We start from the raw sequence: 9,353 nt of genomic DNA, 5'->3' as shown, positions 1-9,353 counted from the left end.
TATATTCGTTTATATTATGAATCAGTCATATATCGTAGATACATCCACTTACAATAGAGTGCGTGATGTTCAACAATTATATCTGGTTTATTTATCTTATCAAATTCATAAAACCTTTGAGCGCTTAAATTTAGGTACTACTGATTTTTGCATAACATCTCTTTTTCGAACAAGGAAGTTGTAGATTTATTGTGCCTGGTACATCGCAGGCAATACACTTGAGACAAGTGTATTCCACTGGGGAGCCGTATCTAAGTTTAAGAATTTAATGTTAATACGTGACTTCCTGCTTGGTTAGATTAGAAATCGCCGTAAAACCCGACCCGAATTAGGAACATAAGGTACGATGTGGTTTAACTACAAGCATTTCTTGAGTCAGGTACAACAATTTTCCTTTTAGCAACATGGTTTAACATGTACAAATTATTTAAATTATTTAAAAAGTATAAATAAAGGGGAAGGGGGGTGCCATAAATATAGCAACCTAAACTGCATTTCTGACGACAAATGTTATACTTCGTTCATAAACTAAGTAAGTCTTACTCTGAATTCCATTAACAAACAGTGTTGTAAGCTCGCATCGATCGATATCATAAAAAATCAAGTCATTGGGGAAACAGGTCAAAGAGATAAGAAAAGTCAGTTTGCATAACGTTTCACTGGCGTCGGAAGCAAATTGGGGGGGGGGGGGGGGGGTTAGACTGATCCTCAGAAATATCGAGAGAAAAAAACCTTATTCCCAAAATCATGAGAAGGGGTGAAGGGGGGGGGGGGGGGGGTGGGGGGGTTAACCTATTCTTCAAAACAAAAAATCTTACCTACCATAATTTTTTTTCCAAATTATGAAAATTCTAATCCGGATTATATTTCCTGCCAAAAAAAGGTGGGGGGGGGGGGGGGGGGGCGGGGCTGAACTCTCTATTCTGCTATGTGCCTAATGGTTAGGTCTAACTTTGCAAAAAAAGTGGGGGGGGGGGGCTAAGCCCACCCTAGCACCCCCCCCCCGGGTTCCGACGCCTTTGCATTTAAACACAAACCAATACAATTAATCTAAGCAAGTTTATGTTGTTACTGATACTAAAAATGTTTAAAGGAGTTAATGGGTATTCTAGGGCGGGTGGGGGGGGGGGGGATCAAATGTACACTTACTATTCCACATCACATTTATTTGCTATTATATTATGTTTAATCCAATTCCCATTATCCCTTTACACACTGATTACAAATATAATTTGTGAAGGGGATATTCATTTTTTTTATATTAGTTTATAGAAAATATAAATATTTATATATATATATCAGGCTTGGGGCGAATTACATTGTAAAGTAATGCATTACATTACCATTACTTCATGAATTTGGGCATTAAATTACCATTACCATTACTTGATTTTCTTGAAGTAATGCATTACATTACCGTTACATAAGTAAAGTAATGCATTACCATTACCATTACTTTGTTTTAAAAAAGCAAAGCTAATAAAAAGTTTTTGCAAATGTTTCAAATATAAAACACTCTTTAACATATCTACAGGTTCATGCTCAGTATCAGGTTCAAATTCAATGACTATATATACAAGAGTCATTCTTTATTTGCTCAATATATAATCATCTTGTGGCATTATGAACAACATACGTATTACATAAGTAAAATGATATTTATAGACATTTGGCATGATACAATGTAGGATACGAAATAGTATTGTATTAATTCATAAACAGATGGTTTTTCCCAGTTATATTTCTTAAGATACGCTGTTTTAATAGTATTTCTGTCTACTGAGGACACTTTAAGACAAAAGATTGCTGTTGCACTTTATGATCGAAGTTTCAAAGGGTTCATCATTTAACTGCATCCTGTTAGTTTGAAAATCTTCCCAGCTATACTAAATAAATGTTTTACAGGGGCAGTCGAAGCTTGGACTAAAAAGCACTGTTTGACGATCTTTATCTTAGGATATATTAAGTGCAATAATAAAAAAAATACATGAATCTTGTATTTTCTATCAGTACAAACTAATGTACAGTGTACTTAGTATACAAGAGAGAGAGAGAGAGAGAGAGAGAGAGAGAGAGAGAGAGAGAGAGAGAGAGAGAGAGAGAGAGAGAGAGAGAGAGAGAGAGAAATAAGTATGTAAAATTATTTTCAAATGGGTTATAATATTGGAAGTGATATTTATTTTCATCATGGATGGACAGTGCATTCATTTTGCTTTTAAAGGTGCATGTCTGTCTCCTATTCTATTGAGACATAGCGAAGGGAAGGGGATTGGGGTGTTTAGCACTTCTTATAACAATAGATTGTTTTGATACTTAGATTATCCTGGGGGCATAGTGTATTGTTGACACATTTCTTATTGAAGTGCAAACAAATTGGAGTAAATTGTTTAAATGATTAAAAACTCTTAATAACAACACTCTTAAAAATGTTATGAAATTGTGCTGTTATATTTAGTAATACATGTATTACCAATTCAAAAATGAATTTTTAAAAATCTTTTTTAATAATACAATTAAAACATTTTTATCTCAAGAATTATTTCTTTCTTCTTTAAAAATAAATTTAATCAAATTCAATTTCAACTATTCATTTAATTATCACATTTTTAAAAGTGAACATGCATAAATAAGCATAGTAATGCAAAGTAATGCCATGTAATGCCAGCATTACACTAGATTTTGGAAAGTAATTAATTACATTACCATTACTTGTAATGCTAATTTTGTGGCATTACACATTACTAGCATTACTTTGAAAACATGTAATGCATTGCAATGCATTACCATTACATTTAGCATTACCCCAAGCCTGATATATATATATATATATATATATATATATATATATATATATATATATATATATATATATATATATATATATATATATATATATATATATATGAAACAGTGGGAGTGTATGGCAAAGTGTTCGTGAGCGTTAGACCGGGAACCCTTCGTCCACCCAGCTGAAATAATGTAGAGACGGCTGTAATGTGTGGTGGGGGGGGGGGGGGGTGGGGGGCATTTTCACAACTCCATTCCTAAATTGCCACAGATGCATGCTTACATACACTGAAATATTTTAATAAGCATTCCATATGGATTTGATGTTATCGATTACGCATTCCATTTACTCTCTTTTCTGTGTCCCCGAGCTGAGTTCAATACGGTACCTGAGTGTTCAATCCAAGGTAGGAGGCGAAGAAAATCATTTTAAAAAAGATCTTTGGAAAAAAAAACCCGCACGATTGTAAAATTAACAATCGTGCGGGTTGGTTAATGCATTTACGAGTTCTTATATAGATTGATTAATTGATATGACTAATACATTAATTATGGCAACTTTTGTGGTTGCATGCGTCCATTATTAGATTATATGGAGAGGACATCTTCGGGTATCACACGCTTTCAGGACTGAGTGTTGTTTTTCAGTACCCATACCAAGTTACTTTGTTTTCCCTCGGACTGAAATGTCACATTAGTATTTTCATTGGATTAAACATGGCACGTGATTGCGTCATATATCTCTATGTAGGTTCTTTGAGGATTATTATTAGGCAATATGACCGTCATTGACCGCCGCCTCGCCTACTTATCTCGATATTTCATATTATTTAACATAGAGATCGTGTTCAATAGGTCCTTAAAATATTTAGAGCAGTGGCCCTTTGGAATTATTTTTAAATTAGAGTAGTTGCCCTTTGAATATTGACGTCACATTGTTTTGTCTGGAGCAGAACACAATGGCAGTGTCTGAATTTGCTCAAATTTCTACAGAGGTTTAAAATTGAATAGCAACAAAACATTGTAAGTAATATGTGTGAAGCGAAGGTGTTTTAAAGCGTATTTGAAAGGTGGTATTGATAATTTTGAAGAGTTTAAATGAGTTTAATTGGACGAGATGTAAAGCATCTTGTACATGGCTTTGCGTAGATCACCGCTATTTGTGAATGAATATGTCGCTTGATAGTCCTCGGGAAAACAAAACACTTATTAGGTTAGTTACTGACTCACTACGGAAATATATTGGGTTGATCAATCTCATAGATGGCTCGGCTTCGCCTGGCCATCTATGAGATTGATCAACCTAATATATTTCCGTAGTGAGTCGGTAACTAACCTAATAAGTAATATTACAGAACTATAATCATCCGATATAAGCTATTTTAGTAGCCCGGACTACGATCTATCATCCAGGTGGATATTATACATTCATTGCATGTTTGTGAGGGAAATAGGATTTACTATCCCATGGAAAATCATATTTTTCGACGGCAACGCCCCAGGGAAATGTGATTTTTCTGGGGGAATAAATCTTCACTTTTCCCGAACGCTCATGCAATAAATTGTTTATTATACCGAACGACAGGTGATAAAATAGGACACATCGGGTTCTAATACCGTAAAGCATTAACGTGGTTAATGTTTACAGGTGTTATTTCTATGTCAGTTTTTCTGATATATAATGGTTTTAAACGATTTTCCAATATAATTGATCATTTAATTACATCCTTTGCTCATCCTCGGGATTTTTCGCAAGGAATTTGAAATGAAAATTCGAAGGGTTATTTATGATAAAAATTAGAACGATGATAGGGAAATGTGAAATAAACCTCTTAAATGTCAATTTTTAAAAACATTTCTGTTTAAAATTCTCGTGAAAGTGAAATGTTATAGCGTTTGAAAATGAAAAGCAAAATTAACATGAGTGAAATTTGTATCATTTTTATTGGAATCCACATAAATATGAAGCGAAAATATTTGAAAATTCTTTTAAGGCAAACTGCTGAATGAAATCCCACAAAAATATGATAATAGAAACAATATTCGTTGGTTAATGAGTTGAAAAAAGAAACTCAATGAAATTCAATGAAACAATTCAAAGAAATACTGAATTATTTGTTTTGAAAGATTCTTTTTAAGAGTTGTCTTTTTTTTTATTTTACTTGGTCTTTGGACCAATTTTCTAATTAATAAAAATAACGAAGAAAAAATCAGGTGCTAATATGTAAATAAAATAGCAGGGAAACAGTATATTATTCAGATTTCACGTTTTCTGTCTTCTCTAGCTCCTAAAAACCCGTCACAAGGTAAACGCATGAGAAAAGCATTGCATTGTTAGGATTAATAAACGTAATAAGTCTAATTTTGCTTTTATAATCTTTCACAAAATATCTCTCAGTAAAGGGCTACAAATAAAACTAGATGTACTGTGAGCAAGCTCACAATTGATACCCCCCGCTAAGAAAAAAATCATAACGCATGTATTTTTGCTATTATAGAAAATATTGGATGAATCTATTTCACTGTCCATTTTCTATAAATAACAACTGCTTTATTTTTGAAAACTGTTAATTTTTAGCTTCTAATATTTCCATTAATACAAGACATGACACAGACAGAATTTAGCTTTTTTGAAACAATGACCTTGAACTTTCTCAATTGACCTTGGGTCAAGGTCATGACACACCGTTTAATCATAAGCAATCTTTGTGTGAAGTAAGAACTTCCAATGTTTCTCCATAAGAAAGATATGGACCGGACACGAATTTTGCATTTTTTCTGCCAGTGACCTTGACATTGCCCAAATGACTTTGGGTCAAGGTCATGACACACCCTTAGGTCATAAGCAATCTTTGTGTGAAGTAAGAACTTCCAATGTTTCTCCATAAGAAAGATATGGACCGGACACGAATTTTGCATTTTTTCTGCCAGTGACCTTGACCTTGCCCAAATGACCTTGGGTCAAGGTCATGACACACCCTTAGGTCATTTATAAGCAATCTTTGTGTGAAGTAAGAACTTCCTATGTTTCCCTATAAGAAAGATATGGACAGGACACGAATTTTGCACTTTTTCTGCCAGTGACCTTGACCTTGCCCGAATGACCTTGGGTCAAGGTCATGACACACCCTTAGGTCATAAGCAATCTTTGTGTGAAGTAAGAACTTCCAATGTTTCTCCATAAGAAAGATATGGACCGGACACGATTGCACAGACAGACGGACAGACAGACAGACGGACGGACGGACAAGGTGATTCCTATATACCCCCCAAACTTTGTTTGGGGGGGGGGTATAAAAAAAAGCGCCCTCTGGTCCTCTAATTTTAGAGGCCATCCCCTTTTTCTTGATATTAAATGAAAGGTCATTTGATTCAAAAAACATTTTGTTCAACAAGTTTTTACCGCTCATCAGATAATTTGGAAAAAAGGTTTTTGGAGCCTTCCCCTTATCTCCTTATCTGGGTCGTTTACCGAAATTTTGATGATTGCAAATTATTAAGTATATCATTTTTAGTAACTTTTTAGACGGGGTCACGTGACCCCGTCTATTGGTTTACTGTCAGCCGAAGTCTCAAACCGGAAGGCACGCGTAGAACACATGAATTGAGTCTACGCGTAAGAAAATAGTGCAGAAAGTTTTCATGCGTTTCAGTAAATATGTAATATAAAAACACGCATTAAATCTTTTTAAGTCCTCTGTGTATCAACAAAATTCTATTTAGAAAATAAACAAATAGTTTTATTGATCAAAATATTCTTGCTCGGGTTCAAATGTGGAGTGAGTTACGTAACTGAATGCACAGCGCCGTTGACGATTTAGTTGGTGTACGAGCTCATTAATCAATAGAAGAGGTTGATGGTGGAATCCAAATTAAAGTTCCCAAACGCAATGTGCCATTTTTGAAAAGTTGTGAATTTTATTTTGACAATCTTTCACCTTAATACTACCAAACTTCATGAGCAAGCGGAAGTTAAAATCGGGATGGGTTATAAACAGATGTTTTTCAAATTAAATAATTGTTTCATTGGCTTCCAGTCTACTTGCGGTATAACTGCTGTTCGTCTTTAAAGGAATTTTGTACAAAGAAAATAAAAACAAGTCTGAATTTGCCTTCTCGTTCGTTGGCTTTTTAGTTGATTAAACTGAATTTAAATTTTAAACAATGCATTGTAATCAAAATCTATAATAAATTATACATTCTGGAAGACTTATACATCATATAATATATACAATCTTATCGATTGAAGAACCTAGTTAAATGTTAATGTTCATGTTTTCCGGCTTAGTTGGAATCAGGCTTGGGGTGAATTACATTGTAAAATAATGCATTACATTACCATTACTTCAGAATTATAGCAATAAATTACCATTACTATTACTTAGTTTTATTGAAGTAATGCATTATATTACCATTACATGAGTAAAGTAATGCATTACCATTACTTTGTGAAAAGTCAATACGTTTTAAAAAAGTAATTTAAAAACTAAATAAAGAGTTTTTGTAAATATTTCATAAATAAAACATGCTTAAAATATTAACAGGTACATGTTCATGTTCACTATCAGGTTCAAATTTAATGACTTATACAATATTGCTGTTGCACTTAAGTTCTCAAAGTAAGGTTGGTCCCGTAACATTTACACGCTGATGGCGGAGTTGACAATCTCTGTTATTCATTTCTCGCATAATCACCGGTGTGAGATCGGTTTGTCCGGTGTGAGACAGCAGTGTGAGATTTTTCTGTCTTACACTGTGTATTACTACGCCGTTTTAAAACGTAAACAAACGTTGTCTGCTGTAGGAAAATGCAAAATGGTGCATTGAGATTATCCATTAAGTAATTGTGTTGCTTAATTAATTACAATTTATCACATTTTTAATTAAAAAACTGTCGTATGCTCTCATTTTGACTTGCACTATTTGAAGCACGCGGAGGGATAAACGGAAAGTAATCTTTTGAACGTCATATCAGAAAGTTGTCAAACATCATTTTTTAAGGTAATATAATGCAAGAAAAATAATCATTCTTTATATACTCGTGTGGGATAGTGAAATTCCACCTCGGGGCCAAGATTCACGGTCTAGGACTCGGCAAAGCCTCGTCCTAGACCGTGAATCTTGTCCCCTCGGTGGAATTTCACTATCCCACACTCGTAATAATGAATGATTCTAATAGTCTCTGATTTTCGGAATATGATTTTTAATGAAAGGAACGGTTGTATCGTAATTCGTGTAGATGATGCACGAGTTTACACAAAAAAGTAGTAAGTGGCGAACGGATTTATTTTTACCTATTAATTTTGCATAAATCGCAAATGAAGAAAATCGTGTCAGATAAGTCGGTCTTAAAAATTAAAATGGCGACCGTGACAAATCTTTTTATTGTCAAAGTTCTTAGAATCTTATTGTAAAAGAAATATTTCTAACGTCAGGTGCCTGTGTTTGTTATCGGTATACAAATGTTCACTTTGTTTGTTAATTCAGCAGTTTTAGAGTTTTCGGGGTTTTCATAAAACTTTTATTACGGATACCGTCCGACTTGTGGATTTTCTTTTGGATCACAAAATTAAATAAATCTAATGATTAAAATTATCTACTTTGATACAGTTGTTTGATTTTCCCGGTTAGTAGTAATTTTTGACATATTTCCTTGGGGTCTTATTTTACATAATATATTACATTGTGTCAATTTTCTACAATTATGAAGACCGGGATTGAGTAAAATTTAGACATATCAGACAATTGCAAAAAAGCCGAATTAACATAGATTGTAACAACTAATTTAAACTCATAAATTTTGGAAGCTTATACGAGGAAAACTAGGACAATTACAAATTCAAACTTTCAAGAACCCGTCTTTCAGTACTATCAGTTCTTTGATTTGTATATTGCATTTCAAAATATTTTTAATTTCGGAGGTTTGGGTGATCAAAATTTTGGACGTTTGGCCCCTAAAAACCCCTTATTACGTAACACATGATAACATCATTACATTGTTTGAATAAATAACTGTAACATAAACATATTTGCTTCTTTAACCTTTCACAAAATATCCCTCGGTAAACGGTTATAGATAAAAAAAAAAAAAAAAAATTAGAGCCCTTTTTCCCCTAATTTAGGGGCCAGCCCCTTTTTTATTGATATCAAAAGAAAGATAATCTAATTCTAAAAACATTTTGTTGAACAATTGTTTAGAAACTCGTTACCGTTCTTGAAATAAATAGGAAAGAAGCTTTTAGGGGCCGATCCGTTTAAAGAAATGTTGAATTCGAAGATTGCATATTATTAAATACATCAAAGTTGAGCATTTTTTCTTCTGTACTGCATTTCAAAAAATTTTCATTTTTGAGATATGGGTAATCACAATTTTGAACTGTTGACAATTTAAAACACCTTATTACGTAACACAAGATAATATTACATTGCTTAAATACATAACTGTAAGATAAACATATTTGCTTCTATAACCTTTCATAAAATTTCTTTCAATAAAGGGTCGTAGGTAAACAAAAAAACGTAAGAGCCTTCTGGTCCCCTAATTTCAGGGACCAGCCCATTTTTAT

This window comes from Crassostrea angulata, chromosome 2, assembly GCF_025612915.1.
Source record: "Crassostrea angulata isolate pt1a10 chromosome 2, ASM2561291v2, whole genome shotgun sequence".
Lineage (NCBI taxonomy): Eukaryota > Metazoa > Mollusca > Bivalvia > Ostreida > Ostreidae > Magallana > Magallana angulata.
The sequence above is the reverse complement of the archived record's forward strand: the minus strand, read 5'-3'. Positions refer to the sequence as shown.